We start from the raw sequence: 20,817 nt of genomic DNA on the forward strand, positions 1-20,817 counted from the left end.
CTTCCCTTGTTCAAAAACAAGTCAAGACTGACACTCATTATTCCCTACAGCTCAAAGCTACATAACACTGTGGGTGCCTCGCTTAATGCCTTTGCTGTAGCCTGACACAGTCTTTGGATCTGCCTCTGTTCCTTGTCAGCACCAGGGACAAAGCCTGGTTTCTTTTACAAAGAGAGTGGATTTTTAGAAAAGGCATGACAGCATCTTTTTTGTTGCTTAAATTTCTTTGGTTGCACATTATATCTCACTTCCCTAGTGTGAGGCCACTGGCCTGTGTTCCAACTTTAATTCCCTCACAGATGTTAAAGAGCCTAATAATATCCCCAGGGCCTGTCTCAGACAGAACAGCGCAAGAGACAAAGGCCGTCTCTGGGACATTTTAACCTCCGTTTTCAGAACTATCACCAAGTGCCTAGCTGGTGCCCCAATCTCTTAGGACTGGATTCTGATGCTGTATTATCCGTTACCTGGCAAGTATTTTAGATGGTGCCCACTCAAGGGACTTTGCCTTATGGTGGTGTGTTCTCAGTGCTAAAAAAGAGCCTTGACAACCAAATGAATTAAAGGGTATGATTTTACCAGAAGTGATTGCCATTTGCAAAAATGGAAAGTCTCTTCAGGGCAGGGAGGTAAGTTAAAAGTCACTATAGCTGTACGTATCCTCACATATGGATTCACTGAGGTATTATGTATATATAGGTAGATTGAGTAGGTAACATGATACATTGGAAAAAGCAGAACTAAATTTAAATTTTCACCCTCAGCAGTTTGTTCACTTCCTTGAGCCTCAGTCTTCTAATCAAAAAAAAAAAAAAAAAAAAAAGCAATTGGATAACCCCATGTGGACTTTTCATTAGATTTAACTGAAATGATTTAGTTAGAGTCCCTGGGACAATTATCAGGCTATTCATGTGATATTTCCTAAATATTCTTTCTTTTCTCTTAGAAAGCTATTATATAAAATAAGAAGCTGGCCATTTGCATGTTTCAGGTAACAGAAATCACAATTAACAGTAGCATAACAGATTCTCTTATATTACAAAAAATCACGTTGGTAGGAGCTGGCATGGGTTCAGGTGTTCAATATCAAGGTTAGACTCTGCACTTCCTTTTTCCTTCTCTGAGATCACATCTATATTCAAGATGAGAAGGAGAAAATGGCGGGTGGTCCTTTGTTAGGAAAGTGTATGAATTTGTAGAATTCCTGCAGCAGACTTCCCCTTCATTTCATTGGGCAGTTTGGGTCATATGACTGGATCTAACTGTAAGGGAGGTTAGGAAGTAAAGAACAAGATGCCGTGACAGAATTAAACCAATAATCAGCCAGTGTCTGGGGCCAACAAAACAAACTCTGTTCTGGAGATAGACTTCTTCTTTGTGTCAGGACACAGAACAAGTGTGGAGAGCCTGCTTAATCTTTCTCTGCAAAGCAAACATGTGAAGACTACAGAAATGAAACATAGAAGTTAGGAACTAACAAAAAACTGAGAAATACTAGGAGGACTGAAAGTTCTTGTAAACTGGTGTGAGTCTGTGTAGTTCTTTGTGGAGAAAGAGCTGCAGGCAGACACAAATGAGGTGGTAACTTACTAGTGGATGAGGTAGAAGAAAACTTGCCATTTCTGCTTCTCCCCCTTCCCTGCATTGCCTTGGATTTTCATGGCTCTCCATAGTGACAGGAATCAGTACCAATGGCAGGTTTGGGATGGGTAATGCCAGAGAAGCCAAAAGCCCAGCTGGGTGAGGCAAACCCTCCAACACCAGGGCACCTGGATAGCAGCCTAAGGACACTACCACTGCCAATGTTGCAGATTTCAATGGGCTAATACTGCAAGAGTTTCAGGGTGGTGCCACATCACGTAGGAGTTGTTACCTCGTTCTAGGTTGCCTAGAACCTTCCACTCTGGATTTCATTCCATCTAATCTTTTTAAACTTTCCAGGAGGGACACAAGGTAAGATTTGGCCTTTGAAATTTCCCAGTATGTTTTACCAGAAAGTGTAGCTGCTATCCTAGGGGGTCATGAGTTCCTAGTCTTAATTAACTAGATGTCTGTGGATGGACTACAACAAACTGAACAATTCATGTGACATGAAGCTGAGTTATTAGACCTCACAGAACAAGAATTTTTTTTAAAAGCATAATAAATATGCTCAAAGACATAGCTGAATGGAGAACGAATAAGTCATACAAAGAATCAAGTGGGAGTGTTAGGAATGATAAATATAATCACTAAAATAATTGATAGAATGATGAAAAGAATGGAGATGGCCAAGAAATACACTGAGTAAACTTGAAAAATGAGGAAACTTCCCAGAAGTCAAGAGGCAGGACAGAGAGATAGAAAAAAACGTGCAAAGCAATTGAGGTAGGCCCCAGGGACTTTGCAGAGGTGGGTAAGAGTTTTGAGACGAGCAGATCATCCTGGATTATCAAGGTGAGTCCAAATGTGAAGAGTGAAGAAGGGGATTTGAAGAGGCCAGGCTGCTGACCATGCAAATGGAGGAAGGGGCCATGAGCCAAGGACTACAAGGACTGAAGCTCCAGAAGCTGGAGTAGGCAGGAAGCAAATTCTCCCCAAAGCCCTCAGAGGGAGTGCGGCCCTGACGAACACAGTGTTGGTCCAGTGAAGTACATCACAGACTTCTGACCTCCAGAACCGCGAGACATGAATTTGTGTTGTTTTAAGTCACTAAGTTTGTGGTAATTTATTACAGGAGCCAAAGGAAATGTATAGAGGTTTATACAAGGTTAAGGTACAAATATTAACATCTTGAAATTGGAAATTTCAGAGGAAAGTGAGGGGAAGGAGGAGAGAAATATTTGTAAAAATAGAAAATGTTTCTGAAATAATGGAGAAAAATATTTTTCACAGTTAAATATAAAAATCCTCTGACTGAAAGAACTTACAGAACAGCAAATAGGAGAGACAGAGAAATACCCACATTAAGAAATTATTGAAATAGAGCATGTACTGGGTCATAAAATGGAGCTTCATCAAATTCTTAAAAGTCAATATCCTATAGATTTCCCTCTATAAGTCATAGTAAAATTAGAAATTGGTATTTAAACACTAGCTTTAAAATGGGTTATTTTTGAAAACAATATGGTATGTTACTAAATAATCCTGAGCTTGAAAAAGATTGCATGAAAGAATTTTAAAAATTAGAAATACACAGAATTATTTGATACTTTAAACGTATATGTCAAATTCTGTGAGACCCAGCTAAAGTAGTCCTTACATGAAACTAATAGCCTTAAGTATATTGAAACTGTATATTTAAAATGTATAAATAGATGGTTTAAACAAATACGTCAAAACATTCAGCAAAAGAAATTAGAAAATAGAACAACAGAGGAAACAAAGAAGCAGAATGACAAGAAAAATCAAAGATAAACTAGAAATCAATGAAATAGACAAAGAGCAGAAAAAATTAATTAGAAAAGGGTTCTTTGTAAAGATAAGTATACCTTTGACAAGAGTGAACCAAACAAAACAGAACAAATGCAGATAAACAAAATCCTGACAGAAAACATTTAAAAGCAAAACCATCTTACGAATAATTACATAATAATAATTTTCAATTTCATGAGCGTACTGTAATTCGATTCCAAAAACCAGATAAAGGTAAGAAGAAAATAAAAGTAAAGACTCATTTCATTTATTAGGACAACAAGAAAAATTCTGGATAACATATTAGCTAAGGGAATCCAGCTGTGCCTTAAAAATTAACAGACCGTGATTATCTTCCTTGGGTTCCCCTAGAAGCTGGCACTGAGACAAAGATTCACATGGAGGCAGGTTATTTAGAAGATGATTCTGGGAAACCTTGGTAGGAAAGTGAGAGAGTGATTCAAGGAAAGGAAGGCTGTTAATAAAGAGCTTGTTAGCAAGGAAGCCACCATTGTGGGCACCTGGCTTTATTTCAGCTGGGAAGTCCTGGGACCCAAGGTGGACCATCTGCCTGACATTAACCTCACTCTGAAACGTGAGAGTTTTGTCCTTTATAAATGAATCTCCATCATTCCTTGGTTGAGAGCTGCTTCTCCATAATTAAGTTGTTACCAAAAAAATCAGCATTTCAGAGCCTTGAATATCACCTGAAATGGTCTGAATCAGTCAATACAATTCAAAGTATATCATCCTTTCAGATAGTGTCTAAGAAAAAACAAACCCTGCTTTTCCTCTATACAAAATAAGTATACAAAATACATATACTAAGAATGCTTTCTTCAGTTGTCAACATGGTTTATTTTCAGCTGCTCGTAAGGTATAATTAAATATTGAACTTTTTGTGGAATTTTATTTTTGAAGAAAAGAATGCTATTGGCTTTTTGTAGAAGAATGTTGCCTGTCTTTTTCTTAAAATAAAGTTTTAACGTACATCTTGATGCTTTTACTTCTTTCAAGTGAAATTTGGTTTAAGGGTGAGAAGTTGAAGAGAGAGAGAGAAAAAAAAAAACCTCTCTTGAATACATTACACACACACAATGCAGTCTTTGAATTAGGCTGCTGGAATGTTCTCTTCTTATGGAGATTACTTAGGGCTAGGTCTGTTTTCCCTGCAATGCCTCATTAGCTCCGAACACATTTTTCCCTAGATAAATTTAAAAGCTCATCCTAATTAGACTTCACTAGGGTGGTCTGAATTATTTGATCCATTCAGGAAAAAAACGATAGAAAAAAGATTACCTTGGGCGGCTGGCATGAATGAGAGTGAGGATAACCACGGTGATTTTAAGCTTTGGATTAGATTTCATGGAATTTTCAATATCCAGCCTCAACATTAGGCAATAAACAGTATTCACAAGCAATTTTCTCTTTCGTTTTGTTAAATGCTTTTGTAACTATAATACTGTCTTTGTCTTCCCTGGACTCATTTTGTTCCTAACACCACCCTAATCCACCAAGTCCTTTAAAACAGCAGTGAGTTGTTTAATGCTAAGTGGACCTGCGCTTTAGGATGTGTCCTTTTTCAGTTCTGCTATCAATATCCTTCGTGAACTTTCTCCTCATCTGGACTTAACGCAAAGACTTTCAGTCCATCTTTTACACTGATGGCAGAGTTCTTTCTCTAAAAGTGCCCACGCAAGACACGCACACTAGGTGTTTCCAAAGTTCCTTGTTCTTTGTCCACCATCCTACCTGAAATATTATCCTTTAGTTTTCTATTCATTAGAATTCATCCACTACATTTTTCTCTTTTCCAGTTATGTTGTTAGGGTCTAGCAGATGGGATGAGCAGTGCGCCGCACAGCCTATGGAAAATATTGTTTAAAAATGATTAACTGCAGGAATTGACCTGATCTGAACATGTCACATTAATATTTTTCCATAGATGACAGGATTTAGCAAGATGTTCAAAGTGAGCTCCCAAACTTCCTTTGCAAGTAAAATTCCTTTTAGTTTTCAGGCATGTTTCTGCTTAATCTTCCAACAAATGCTGTGCTCAGTTGGCATTCAGCTGTCCTGTAACGTGTCCTTCTGTTTCTCTTCTTCCTACTTTATCTCAACATTGCATTATGAAAATTATCAAACATACAGAAAAATTGTAAGAAATACCTTTGAACACGCATATTACCTCCTACTTAGATTTCACAATCAACATTTTGTTTTATATCACTTATCTATCTACCCATCTACCCACCCACAAGCCCTTTTTTAAAATTCATTTCAAAGTAAATAATAGACAACCTTACATTTTACCTCTAAATCCTTCAGCCTGCTTGTAAGTTCGTGTGTGTTTTCTTTTTCTTTTAGGTAAGATTAACAAAGAGTGAAATGCAGAAATCTTAAGTATGCTAGTCATTAAGTTTTGACAAATACGTACACTGGTGTAACTCAAAATTATCCAAATACCAGCCCACAAATTTCCCTCATTTCTCTTCCCAGTCAATCCCAACTTCCTACCCTTTCAGCTGTGATCATTGTTCCGTTTTGCTATTATTTTTTAACCATAACTTTGTTTTGCCTTTCTTAAAACTTCTTATAAATGGAATCACAAAGTACATTCTCTTTCGTGAAGGCTTCTTTCACTCAGAATAACAGTTCTGAGATTCAACCATGCTAGCGCATGTAGCAGTAGTTTGTTCTTTTTAATGTTAAGTTGTGTTTCATCATATTAATATAGCACACTGTTCTTCCATTCTGCTAATAGAAACCAGGGCTATTTCTAGTGTCAGGGCTATTCCGTATTATGAACAAAGCTTCTATCAACGTCCTTATTTGAGCTTTATTTAAAAAAAATTTTTTTTATTGAAGTACAGTCAGTTACAATGTGTCAGTCTCTGGTGTACAGCACAATGTCCCAGTCATGCATATATATATATATATTTGTTTTCATGTTCTTAAGGTTATTACAAGATACTGAATATAGTTCCCTGTGCTATACAGAAGAAACATGTTTTTTCCATCTATTTTTATATATAATGGCTCATATTTGCAAATCTCAAACTCCCAAATTTATCCCTTCCCACCCCCTTTCCCCCGTAACCACAAGATTGTTTACTATGTCTGCGAATCTGTTTCTGTTTTGTAGATGAGTTCATACTGTCCTTTTTCGTTTTTAGATTCCACATATGAGTGATATCATATGGTATTTTTCTTTCTCTTTCTGGCTTACTTTACTGAGAATGACAGTCTCTAGGTTCATCCATGTTGCTGCAAATGGCAGTGTTTTAGTCTTTTTCGTGGCGGAATAGTTTTCCATTGTATAAATATACCACAACTTCTTCATCCAGTCATCTGTCGATGGACATTTAGGTTGCTTCCACGTCGTGGCTATTGTGTATAGTGCTGCTATGAGCATTGGGGTGCATGTGTCATTTCGAATTAGAGTTCTTTTCAGATATACACCCAGAAGTGGGATTGCTGGATCATATCGTAAGTCTATTTTTAATTTTTTGAGGACTCTTCATACTGTTTTCCATAATGGCTGCACCAAACTATATTCCTACCAACAGTGTAGGAGGGTTCCTTTTTCTCCACAGCCTCTCCAGCATTTATCATTTGTGGACTTTTGAATGATGGTCATTCTGACTGGTGTGAGGTGATACCTTGTTGTAGTTTTGATTTGCATTTCTCGGATAATTAGTGATTTTGAGCATTTTTTCATGTGTCTGTCGGCCATTTGTATGTCTTCATTGGAGAATTGCTTGTTTAGGTCTTCTGCCCATTTTTGGATTGAGTTGTTTGTTTTTTTTGTTATTAAGTTGTATGAGCTATTTATATATTGTGGAAATTAAGCCTTTGTCAGTTACATCATTTGCAAATATTTTCTCCCATTCCATAGGTTGTTTTTCTTGTTTTGCTTATGGTTTCCTTTGCTGTGCAAAAGCTTGTAAGTTTAATTAGGTCCCATTTGTTTATTTTTGCTCTTATTTCGGTTGTTTAGGAAGACTTCCCTAGGAGAATATTGCTAAGATTTATGTCAAAGGATGTTTTGTTTATGTTTTCTTCTAGGAGATTTATCATGTCTTGCCTTATATTTAAGTCTTTAAGCCATTTGAGTTTATTAGAAGCCTTTTGTTGATGCTAGCTTTCATTTCTTTGGGGTAAATATATAGGGATTATTGGATTAGGAAATAAGTGTGTATTTACTTTTATAAGAAAGTGTTGGAACTTTTCCCCCCAAATTTGTATTGCTCTGCACATTCACCAGCAATGCATGAGAATTTGAGGTTCTCCATAGGCTCACCAATACTCAGCGATATCAGTGACTAAAAAAACTTTAATCTACTTGAGTTTTACCCAGGGTCAAGGAAAAATGACTTTTGGAAGCAAAGGTGTAGAAAAAAGTATTTATTTTGTAATTTCACACTAGGATGTCTAGTTTATTCAGTAACTTAATTATATTTTTGTAATAATACCATATTTTATCTAAAAGTATATTTTACTCCAAAGTGACATTATACTTTAAGAAAGTACTATTATTAAAAATTATACCATAAAAATAATTATTTCATTAGAAAAACTTAGTAAGGAACTGAGTTTCAGAATCCTAAAGTTATTTTTCCCTGTAAGAATATTAATGTAAAGTTTTTAAGAGTTAAAATTTATCTTTGTTAAAGCTGAAGTAATAAACAGCAATAAAGTGATTATTAATTTTTAAATATAAGATCAATTAATTTGTTTGATTAAAACTGATCAAAACAAATTAAATGCCATTAATTTAATACTTAACAACATGAAAGGCCAGACCAAAACTTATGTTTCTTTACCCGCATTGCCTTCAGTCATTACGGTAACAACCCAAACTGAATTTGATTGTTTGAAGGAAAAACACAAAATACACAATACAGTTTGTAACCACCATTTGTTAAAAAAAAAAAAAAGGATGTCAGTGAAGAGTCACTCAGAACTGTTTCACTCTGCTGCATTTGAACAGCTTTTCCTCAAATTTAATAAGTTTGTAACCAGTTGTGTTCTCACTGAACCATTCAGCAAGTATTACGGAGCAACCAGTAAGTGTGGAGACTACAGGAAGAGGCAGAATTGATGACTTACTATGTTTGTTGAGCTTCTGTTCTAGTGGGAAGAGATGGCCAGACAGACATATGTGTCAGGGAGTGACATTAAAATAACTTAACTAAGGAGGGCTGGAGCAGGTGGGTGAGTGTGGTTTCTGACGGGGTAGCGGTGGAAATCCTCTCTGATGAGGCGGCATTTGAGCAGGGACCTGAATGATGTGAAGGAGGAGCCAAGTGGATTTAGGAGGGAAGAGCATGTGCACCCCTCTGTACCGCACTGAACAGACACTAATTCTGGTGCTCCCATGTGTCTTTATCTTGTTACCATACTCACCAGTCCCTTAGTATTTTTTCTCTCATAATTGAGTACAAAATCTTAGTACTTTTAATCTATTTCCATTATATTCTTATTGTTCATCTTTAAGTAAAATTATCCCTATGTTAGTAGAACAGGTCAATATTTTAATTTGGCTTAAGTTTAAACAGCCTCATTTACAAATGTGGAGATGTAAGATGCCACCTGCTTAAGCTACTGATGTTTAACTTTATTCTTAGAAATTACCACTGTAATATTATATATTCTTTAAAGTAAATGTTGTTTTGTCATGAACTGTTCTTAGCCAAGAATTTGTGCACTTATTGGTTTGAATCTGTTTTACATATTAAACAGTAATGGTTAAAAGAAACCCATAAAATAAAAATCCAAGCTAAACATCAGTGATGAGAGAAAATGTAAAAATTTTAATAACAGGCATAAAATAGTAAAGTGCTAGTTTATTAGGTTTAACTGTATGTTCTATGTTTTAGAAAACCATTTGTACAATAAATAATTCACATATTTTCATTTTCATGTTTTTTGATGATGCTATTTTGGTCTTATACATAACTTTAGTAATGAAGAATGTTCTTATTTATGGTAAAGTAAATGAAAATATGGGTATATAGTTAACATTATAAAATACTAATGTTCATTATTTATATATTCATATGTTTCTGGTAAGTGCAGTGTATATTTTTTTCATTCCTTCTCTATTTTTAAAAAAGCTGTTCTTTTATTCCACTTATGCTACACCACTTCATTACCTTCTCCAGGGTAAATGAAAACTATATTTTTCTAGAAACTCTTTTGAGATACAATATATCATAACAGTATTTTTCCCAGTGCGTATAATAATCACCTTTTTATTTGACCTTTTATAGCCTCTCCTAACCATGTGGCTTGCCAGAGCTTTTAAACTCTCCATCTGTGTATCAGCTCTGACATTACTTTCTCATAACACTCGTCATAGGTTATCACCATGCTGTGCACTTTTTTCTTCTTACTGGGCCATAGTCTCTTACTTTAAGCTTCCTCATAGTTTGGGACACCTGTAACAGTTACGTTAATTATTCTAGACCTTAAATTTGATGATGCAATCTTTCCAGTCTGTTGCATGGGATGAGAGGTCACACTGAACCTTGAGCACTGGACTTGGAAGTAGACAGCAGAGTCAGGCTACTTAGCTCTCACCATCATCTACTATCTGGAATGATACTGGAAAAGCCATGCCATCTCTTTGAGTCATCCTTAAATTAATCATGCCAATTCCACCTTAGAATTATGAAGATAAACGAATAGAATATGTTTGAAAGTTATATAAACAGTACAGTGCTATGTGGATTTTTATGCTTTATATTGGCTTCTTCTACTATAAAACTTCAGAAAATATTGGCTATTATGGATATTATGTAAGTAAAGAACAGAGAGAGAGAGCTGTGATAACTTCAGAGATCTTCAGTGCATTAAAAACCCAGCCCAAAGCCACATTTTAAAAACTAAGAATATGTTGAAATACATTGGGTGGAAAAAAAATTAATGAATGCCTTTAATCTATCTTCATATAAAGCTGATTAAATTTTTCAAAGGGTTATGGGACAATATTTAAAGGAGTACAATCATGTGTATATAACTGTAGGAAAGGAGAAGGTGATTAAGGTCAGTGCTCCTTAAGGAGATACACGTGTGCATGGTAAGGAGGGTTCTAACATGGCCCCGAGATCCCCAGCCCCTGGTGGATGCACCCTGTGTAATTCCTTCCCCTTGCATATGGGCAGAACCTGTGAGTATGATGGACTATCACTTGGATAATTAGGTCACAAATCAATTGACTTTAATTAAAAGCAGATTTTTCTAGGTGGGACTGACCTAATCACATGAGCCCTTTAAATCTCAGTCAAGACGTCAGAGACCGCAGAGGAGAAGAGACATTCAAAGCAGAGAGGCCTCTGGGGAGAGGATGGGAGGAGCTGTGAACTCCTGGCAGGGAACTGTGAGAGGCTCCCAGATGCTGGGTGTCCCCTCCCATCATACCTCCCGCAGCCAGCAAGAAAATGCGGGCCTTAATCTTGCAGCCAAAAAAACAAACCAAAAAAACCCTGAATTCTGCCAACTATTAGGTGAGTTTAAAAAGAGGCCCCTAAGCTCCAGAAAGGAATGCAGCCCAACTAACTGATTTCATTTGTGAGACCCTGAGCTAACCCTCACCTGGATTCCTGACCCAAGGAAGCTGAGATAACACGTATCTATCATCCTACACTGCTCAGTTCCTGGTGGTCATGCATACAGGAAAGTAATACGGTGCCCTTTATAATAGGTTACTTCTTTGGATTTTTAAAAAATTATTTAAAATAAAGGCAACTCTGATAGATTAATTTAGCAAATGTATATATTTTTAAAAGTTGGTAAAGTTCTTCTACCCTGGTTGTACTTAAAGTTTTTTCTCCTCTAAAAATTTATTACAGTCATGTGACGTTTACCCCAGCATCCATGAGAGGAATAATCTCATGTAGTAGCAAGCTGTGAGGCACACGTGTGTGAATACACACTCCATCCTTGTTACTCAGAGCATCGGCGCTCCGGGAGCTTGTTGGACTCGCAGGGTGTCTGGCCCCACCCCGACCTGCTCAGTCAGAACCTGCATGTTAACCAGACCCCCGGGTGCTAATACACTCACATTAAAGTGTGAGGAGTCTGCTCCTATCTAGTATTTGTTAATAATAAATATCTCAAAGGGGAATCCATTTCCAGGACTCCAGGAGGAAAGTGACCACCTCCAATAAGGCAGTTTACGGAAAAAAGAATACATGATCTTTATCCGGATATTGGAATTCAGTCACTTAAAAAGTTACCTCTTTTAAAATAACCATTACATTTAAGGGTAGAAATTAGGTTACGTATAAATAATAGGGTTTGCTTAGCCCTATTATAGGAAAGGTGCTAAGGAACTGAGAGGATAAGCTGAGATCAGCATCTCCCCCCACCCCCACCGCCTGCCTGGTGCGCGTGCGTGCACCCCCCCCCCCCCAGCTGTGCTTCTCAGATTGTGAGGGCCACACTGCTCAGGCCTGGCTACACTCCTATTGACTCAAAGCCTCCACTCATAAGGTTAGGTTGTGTGGATTTTAAAAATCCTCTTTAGGTGATTCTAATTTATATTTTTAAAACAACTGCTTTTTAAAAAAAAGCTAAAATAATATGGTTTTATCTGTCTCTATAACATGCTACATAGTTGCATAATTAACTTGAAATTTTTGACACTTTCAGCTTCTTAGTTCCATTGCTGTAGGGCTGGTTTATTGACTTTTTTCTTTTTTTTTTTTGGCTTCCTTTTTTTTAATGTGTTTTCATTTTATAAATTTATTTTTCTGAACTTATGTTATTGGAAGACCCCTGGTATGGTATTAAATCGTGTATGAGTAATATTAAAAATTATTACATAGTCTGTAATGAATCAGAAAATTGATTCAGCTTAAAATAATTAAAATAAGGCATAAAAATTCCCTCTTAGTAAATGCATTAAAAATTATGGAATTATTTTATATTTAAAAGTTCAGATAATTAAACAATAATTTATTAATGTAATTCAAGGTTAAGCAAAATGGGTCTTGAATCATGTCTACCCATGAATCAGATTAGCACAGGAGGAGTCAGGCGTGGGTTCTAGGCAGCAGAGAAGGGATGGAGTGGCAAAACCATGTGGAGACCAGAACCTGCAGCCCTGAGGCCAGTGTGCATGAAAAGAGAGCCTCTGATATTGGATGCCTCATCACACACAGGGGTTCTGTTTATGAAGGTTATAAGTAGATGATATTCCCTTTGATAGAATTAACAAAACAGACCTTAGCAGTGGAAGCACTAGAGGACAGTTCCATGATGAGAGAGAACAAAGGAGAAGAAATGGTGGACGACTGTATATGAGAGCAAGAGAGTTCTTCAAGTGACTCCAGCTATCTCCATAAGCACGTCAGCCAAGTAATATATAGTCATTATATATGCATTATCAGTTCTGTTTTCCTGGTCTTTACATGTTACAAAATATATAATATTAATTCTGTTTTTCTGGAGAACCTTGACTAACGAGTATTGTAAAAATAAGAGTAGCGATTCGATCTTTCCAAAATAAGACTTCTGCTATTTACTAAAACATCCTTACACAAGAAATGAAGTTGACTATGACAGGTCCACACGTATCAGTTTTGGGTCTCCTTTTCCACACATGGGATCGCCCCCTATATGCACACACACAAATAATCTTCCAGAAATTGTTTTGGGACCCTCAGGTAAGAGAAGCCCTCATATTCATAAGTATATAATATAATCTACAAATGACATATAATCTACATATGAAAAGCTGTTAAGTATATATTTGAAAATAAGCAGAGTAACACTACATGAGTCAAACATACATTTAAAAATTTATTCAGTGCTCATTTCGGCAGCACAGATACTGAATTTGAAACAATACAGAGATTAGCAAGGCCCCTGAGCAAGGATGACAGACCGATTCATGAAGCATTCCATATTTTTAGTCTTTTTTCTATAGATAACCCCTTTTTTTTAATCCATTCATCTGTTAATGGACATTGAGTTATTTCCAGGTGTGGGGTATTACAAATAAAGCTGCTTTAAATATTTGAAAAATAAGATAAAAATATATTCATATTTCTACTTCAAAAGTAAATACAGTAAATATAGGTAAGTACATTTCTGAAAAGCCATTCAGATACATATACAGTATCTGAAAAAGAGAACAGTCACAGTATTTGCTCAGTTTTCCACTTTTAAAATATATATCATGAATTTGTAACAGGTTGATGTCCTTCACTAGAGTACAGAAAAAAGAAAACAAGACTTTCCTTATTTGCAGTTTGTGGTCCCATCTGCTTCTGAAACCTGGGTAGATTAATTTTCATAGATTTTGGGAGGTTTTTTTTTTTTTTAGTCTTTTTTACCTAGAATTTGTTTTAATCACCACAAACCAAAAAAATTGTTAAACATGCAGAAGAAATCCATGGGCTATGGCTACGAATTCAGGGGTTCAAGTTGGTTTGGAAACAGAGTTCTGAATAAGAGGGCAGGAAAAGTATCTCAGAAGTTGACTCTAAGCTCCCTAAGGTCAGGAATAGAGCTTGCCTACTTTGTGCTATGCCCCAACCCAGGACATAGGATGGAATGTGACCAAGATGATTTCTTATTGAATGAGCTATGTTATGGTCTACATAAATTTGAAGGAGCTCAGTCCTGAAAAGCCACAGATTTAATTAGAATGTCAAAGTCGTAACAAGTACTCTCTTCAAACATGGTTAAAAATCTTCATTAACCTGATTATAACATGCATGTAAGGAAGCGATCCTTAACAACAAGAAATCATTGTGGACAAGAGTGCATGCACAATTGATTTTGGTTTGTTTCTACTGAAAGAAGCAGTAACCGATGTGGTCAATACGTTTGAGCACCAGGGAAACAACAATGAAAAATAGTATTCTTGTGTCTCCAGAACATTAAAATAGAACTTTAATTATAGATATTTCACTGATAATTAATTTGTTGTTGTTAGATGTTATAAATCACGAAAATAAAGGAGAAGCCCTAAAGCCATGTTAAACAACTAAAAATGTATTACACTTCAGATGACTTAAAGGGAAATGGGAACATGAGATTCACTGCCAATGTATTCTAAAAAAACATCATTCATTCTTCATTCATTCACTCATTTATATACTCACTAAATATTTACTTCATAGCCACTGTGTGTCAAGTACCATAGCTATTTTATATAAGTCAAAACATAGAGCTGTGTCTATGTGTGTAAGCAGAGTCAGAGTGCATCTCTAAACGCCTTCTCCCTGTGACCTCCCATGACTGCCTGAAGGTTCTGCCTCCAGTGCGTCTTGTGTGAGAGGAACTGCGAGATCGGGGCTGTATCTTAGTTTCACTACGTGCTGCATATAGTCAGGACGCAAGGTTGGATTTCATGGTGTCTCCAGGTATAGGTATGTTTGGAAATTGTTCCCCATTGATGAAACTTTTCTGCAAAACTCCTGCAGAGGTATCAATGTAGATTATATGGATTCTTCCATCACCAATAATTTTGAACTCTGAGTTCTGGGGTACCTGTCACCCTCTTTGGATTCTTAAAGTTAATAGGTATAAATGAAAATATCTATTTATTTTTAAAAAAACTATCAAAATATCTTGCTGGAGCTGATAACGTTAAGAATAACAGGTACATCTGTGAGTGCTTATCAGTCTCCAAATTCTAAGTACTGTCAATATGCATTTTCCAGAAAAGGACATGTGATACTGATGTGGTTAAGAAACCTCTTGGTGCTGGAAGTTAGAAATTATAGGAGAGTCCAGTTCACAAAGCTTTATGTCGCTGCTGTACACACTGCCTCAGTTGGGGGCTTCCTAGTATTTGAGGAACTGATAGTTGATGTTGGCTAAAAAACCTAGAAATACCCAAACCCTGCCAGGACAATCGCTCTCCTCCCTATCCAGGCTTCAAGGGACGTGCTGTCTACTCCCTTGAACAATAACAAACGAGGAAATCAAGGAGTCACTTGATCATTAAGTAAGCGAATTCCCACTAACCCACCACAGAATTCTTAATAAACTGGGCTGAAGTGAGGGTTGTATGCCTAACCCCTAAGTAGTAGTAAAAATAACAATAACCACCCTAATTCCTTCCTTAACATCCTCCAACCACTGTGCTGAACACCTGATATACAGCAGTTACTCTTCCCAATAACCTCATATGATTCCCATTTTACAGATGAGGAAACTGGTGCGAAGGGTGTTCTGTAATTTGCCATCGTCATGGAGGTAGAGAGCGCCCCTCCCCCATGTCACCACCAGCCTGCTTCCAGGCAAAGAGAACTGAGCCGTGTGCGTGCTTCCTCGTGAAAAGATGGTCAGAATACAGGAGGGCCTGGCCTCCTCCATCAGCTCGTCTTCGGCCAGTCAGTCACTTGGAGCTGACTTGTCATTATTAGTGTTTTCCCTTCTTGGTTACCAAGGAGTGCTGTTTGAGGAAGAGAGTAGGGACAAAAGAAAAAAAAAGGGAAAGAGAGAGACCTTCTCTCCTACAACATCTATTAGAAAAACTAAACACTAACTATATTTATTTCACATCTGACTTTAATGAAGTCCTTAAAAATGAAAACTTTCTAGTTTTATATCTTTCTTACTGTACCTAATGTTTTTTTGTTTTTGTTTCTGTTTTTGTTTTTTTTAATGGCATAACCTGCATTGCAAGCTCTGTGCCCTAGAATTTGAACTAAGGTCATTTTTTTGTAGTTTAAAAGAAGTTTCTCAGGACTAAATTATAATAATGGTGATTAATCTGCTTAATACAGAGCATTAAAAATGAATTATAACAATTTTGTTCTACAAAGTAAGTTAAATTGCCCTTAAAGATTGCCCCATGGCATTTTCCCTCTTTTTAACGTTTGTAATAAACCACCTGTTTATTACAAAGGATAAGGCTTAAGTCTCACTTGAATCGCATCACATCTATGAAAAACTTTCCTCGTAATCAGAGCAAATATTGGAAATAATCGTGTCCAAGGTGGGGAAGAATTTGAAAAAGTGTCATAGATTCAGGATTTAAGGCACTCTTCACGTGACATTAATTCTCGTTCAGATGTGTAGACAGCAAGATTGAAGTTCTGTTTGCCATTCATTAGAAGCAGAATATTAAAGAATCGTAAACATGACCAAGTCTCAAAAATTCCTCCCCACTTGCTTCTGAAATATGAGCCCTGTGGGCATCAGCTGGAAGAGAAGTGTGGTTTAAAGGACCGACTAGGTGGCTCATGTGTCTGTGTCAAGTTCAGAGTCAGAATCATAATAATTTCAAATATGCACTTGCACTAATCACTGGTACATTACATAGTATTTTTAAAATAGCATGGTGAGAATATCACAGATTTGGAAGATACGATTTTAGTTTTGAGTTTTCCTGAACCCTGCAGATTTCTGATGTCTCACAGGTAGAATTAGGTAGAGATGGAAGAATCATTGCACAATGTCTCTTTTAGCTCTAATATTTCTGTTTCACAATCTGAAGCTGCTAATCCAGTATCTTATAATTACCACCAGGTTCTTTTTCTGCTCTCTTGCTTTTTCTTTCACTTTTAGAGAAAGACTTTTTAAAAGAATACTATACCTAGAAAGGATGTGCAAATCTTAAATGCCAAACTTGGTGCATTTTTATGAAGCAAATACGCTCATGTAAGTAGCAACAGATCAAACAAACAAATAAAAAAAAAAAAAACCAAGAATATTACCAGCCTTGTGCCCTATACTGAACACTATAACCACAGGGTAACCACTATCTTGACTTACAACCCATGCTTCTAAAAATATAGCTTGATTTGATTATTTACATAAATGCAATTATCAAGCATGGTTAGCATTGCATTCAACCTACTGGTCGACTCAGAGGATATTGGCATCTTAATATTAGTGAATCTTTTGACCCAGAAACATGGTATCTCTTTCTGTTTAATTAAATCCTCATTAATTTCTCTCAGCAGTGTGTTACATTTTCATGTACTGGTCTAGCACATATTTGGTTCATGTTATACAAAATCACTTCCAAATTTTTGATGCTGTTATAAATGGAATTTTAAATTTTAAATTCCATTTGCTTGTGGCTAGTAGGTAAGAGTACAATTGAGATTTTAAGCTGACACTGGGTCTTAGAACCTTGCTAAACTCTCTTATTGTTCTAGTAGTTTATTTGTAGACTCCCTGAGATTACTTGTATGTTGTGTACAATTAATGTTTGTTCAATTTGTATAACCTCCCCCCTCCCTTTTTCTTGCTTTATAGCACTTTCTAAGACTTGCAGGAAAATGTTGAATAGGGGTGATGAGGTCAGACTTTCTTAGCTTATTCCTGACTTTAAGGGAGAATAATTCAGCCATTTCCTGTCAAGTGTGAGATTAGCTATAGGTTTTACACCAAGTTGAGGAAATTTTCACCTACTTCTAGTTTTCTAGTAGTTTTTTAAAAATTATGGCTGCTTAATCTTGTCAAATGCTTTCTCTGAATCTATTCATATTAACATAGTAACAGTTGTTATTATAATGGTTTACTCGATTAAATTATGAATTTTGAATCAACTTTTCATTCTTGGCAGAAATTCCACTTGCTGGATTAACAGGTTAATATTTTGTTAAGGGATTTTGTTTCTTTGTCCATGAGGGCTGTTGGTCTGTAGCTTTCTTTCCTTGTAATACCTTTGTTTTGATTTCAAGGTACAATTAGCCTCATAAAGTGTGTCGAGAAGTATCCCTTACACCTTTCTGGAAGAGTCTTTGTAGATTTTCTTTTTCTTCAATATATAGTAGAATACACCAGTGAAGCCATCCAAGACTGGAGTTTTCTTTGTGGGAAAGTTTTTAAGTTAAAAATTCCATTTTTTCAGTTTGCATTTCATCTGTGTACTGCAATTCATCACTTCTCACACATGTTGGTCACCTTTCCCGTTAGAATCTTTAACAAATGTAATCACATTTTAAAGTATTTCTCTGACAGTTCCAACTTCTGAGCCATGTCTGTTCCTTTCTGTTGACTATTTTCTCTCTTGAAAAAAGATCATTGTTGTCATTGCTGTTGTTTTGTGTGTCTCATAATACATTTTTTGATTGAATTCTGTATGTTGGGTGTAACAGAACATTAGGAGCAGAAGTGAATAGTATTTATGCCCAGAAATGGGTAAATGGATATGCATCTTATTCTGTCAGGCCATTTTGTGTGTGTGTGTGTGTGTGTGTGTGTGTGTTGAGGGTGGGGAGTGTCAAAGTCAATGTAATCAGTAGCTGAGCTGGAATTAAGTTTTGCTCCATTACTGACAGTGCATTTCACTGGTGAGCTAGTGCTACCTCATGCATAGTATGTGCATAAAGGATTTTTCTTTCTTTTTCTTTCTTGATTTGCTCTATGCTCCACCCTCAGCTTTTGGCAGGCCCTGCACACAAATTCCATGGAGAATTTCCCTACCTTTTTTGATAATCTATTGCTGTTGCCTGTTACCTTGTACAAGGTTCATGGTCAGGGTGGGAGTCAAAAGTTGGTTCTCTTGCTCAGTCCCAGTGGTGATGTTTTCTCAGCATTCCTGCCCTCCCTCCTCCTGCCCCAATGCAGAGAGGTCCTGCCCTACATCTGGTTTCTCCTCCCCCTACAGCCTCAGACCTCCACCTTGTATCTGTGGAAAGGACTGGTCTCATGTGGATTTTCTGCCTTCCCTCCGGAGGCAGACAGCTTTGTCTCCTCCCTCTTTCCTAGCAGCGGCCAACTTTTGCCGAAGACCACGGAGCTCCCTGTCCCCCAGCAGCAGCTGGCTCTTACTTTGACTAATTTCCCAACAACAGAGAATCTTTTCTTGGAAGTGGGAGATAGAGGACATCTTTCCACTTCTCTTCTGTCAAACGGTATTTGCTTCATATGAAAGCAACTTCTGTTCACCCCTGAGGTGAGCTTTCTCATGTCTCTGCCCTTCCCACAGTCTTTCTTGTAGTCCCCAGTGAAGACCAATGGAAGTGATTTGGTCACTGGACATTGATGGATACCTTTGTATCTGGAACTTCCAAGGATTCTAAACTGACCCTTAAAGAATTCATTCAAATTTCAATTATCTTCTTCTACCTTCTATTCCTCCTATACTCTGCTAAAGGGTGAAACAGTTTATATATCCTGTCTCTACTCACATGGTCTTGTCATCCTTAAAAAGTCACTTCATCTAATTATCATGACCTCAGCTCCCTTTGTACCTAAAGTTATGATTTTGTAGAATATCTGGGTCTTCATCATCATTAGGCTGGGAGAAATATTCACTTGTGATTTTTTACATTCTAAATCATTTGTAGCTATAAGGTATACTTCTTGGAATTCCAGCAAATAACTAATTTTAATGCAAATAACAATAGATCGTTTAAAAATGTAACCTATGATTTTACTACCTTCTTTATAATGATCATAATTAAAATAAAAATACGAATTTAATTTAACTCTAAGTAAGCAATCATTACTGTTTCACATTTAATAATCTAATACTATTATTGAAACTAAGGAAGATTTTAAAAACATAATTAGAAACAAACTTTTTTGAATCATAATAATTGAAGATTTAATGACCAGAATTGATTTTGAAAACATGCAAATCCCCTTTGTGTGTATTTACCTGAGCTTAAAATGAAGGTTTATGGTGAGAAATAATTTTTCTATAATAACTTCTGTTTTTCTTAGTAAGACATTGTTATTTGTGACGCTCATGTAATTATGTGCCAGTGTAACTCAAGTATGTAATGACATTTCTCTTTCAAAGCATTTAAACAACTCAGGAAATTGCTTTACTGTTCTGTTTCCTGACTTAAAACCCACTTTTGCCATGTTCATTTTATTATACAATCTGTCTCAACTCATCCAGGCAAAATATATTCCACAAAGTATAATGTGCACTGAATGTTATACTGGTTGATAGCCATATAATTGTATCCATTTTGCATTTATATTTGTAATAGACATTTAGCATACTATATGTAAACAGTCATATTCATAAATGTGCATGCAAATAATGCCTGAATAAGAACTTACACATTTATATTCCCTTCTTTAGTAATTTCAGTGGATTTTGAAATCAGATATTTGATGAATTATGAGTTACATTATAGATTATAAAAGATTCATTAAGTAAGGAGGGATGGAAGATGAATAACTCAATAAAATTACAATACATAATTAGTTTGATTAGGAAGTCAAAAAAATCAGATCTTCACCTCCATAAATGTATTGATATTATTTTTCAGTCCATAATACGTGAGCATATTGTCTACCAATTACAAGGAATTAATGCAATTCCAAGTGATCACAAAAATTTACACTTTATGGCAGTGGAGAAGCTATTTTCAGATGGATGGCAAGGTATTTTCACTCGGGTGGGACTACTAACACTTTTAAGCAAATCCTGACTTAATCCCTTTCCTGTTGATTTTGGCAGCTGCCGTTGGCAGGGTTGTGGAC

General features: G+C 36.4%; 1 long non-coding RNA gene and 1 other non-coding gene across 3 annotated transcripts in view; both read left to right on the top strand.

The window, feature by feature from the left end:
- Window positions 1-20,817, top strand: part of LOC140685420 (uncharacterized) — a 231,485-nt gene that overhangs the window by 179,570 nt on the left and 31,098 nt on the right. The window lies entirely within an intron of this gene.
- On the top strand, window positions 13,211-13,314 carry LOC116281819 (U6 spliceosomal RNA). Its single transcript, XR_004191284.2, has one exon. It is a non-coding gene; the product is annotated as a U6 spliceosomal RNA (small nuclear RNA).

The sequence above is a fragment of the Vicugna pacos genome, chromosome 9 (assembly GCF_048564905.1).
Source record: "Vicugna pacos chromosome 9, VicPac4, whole genome shotgun sequence".
Lineage (NCBI taxonomy): Eukaryota > Metazoa > Chordata > Mammalia > Artiodactyla > Camelidae > Vicugna > Vicugna pacos.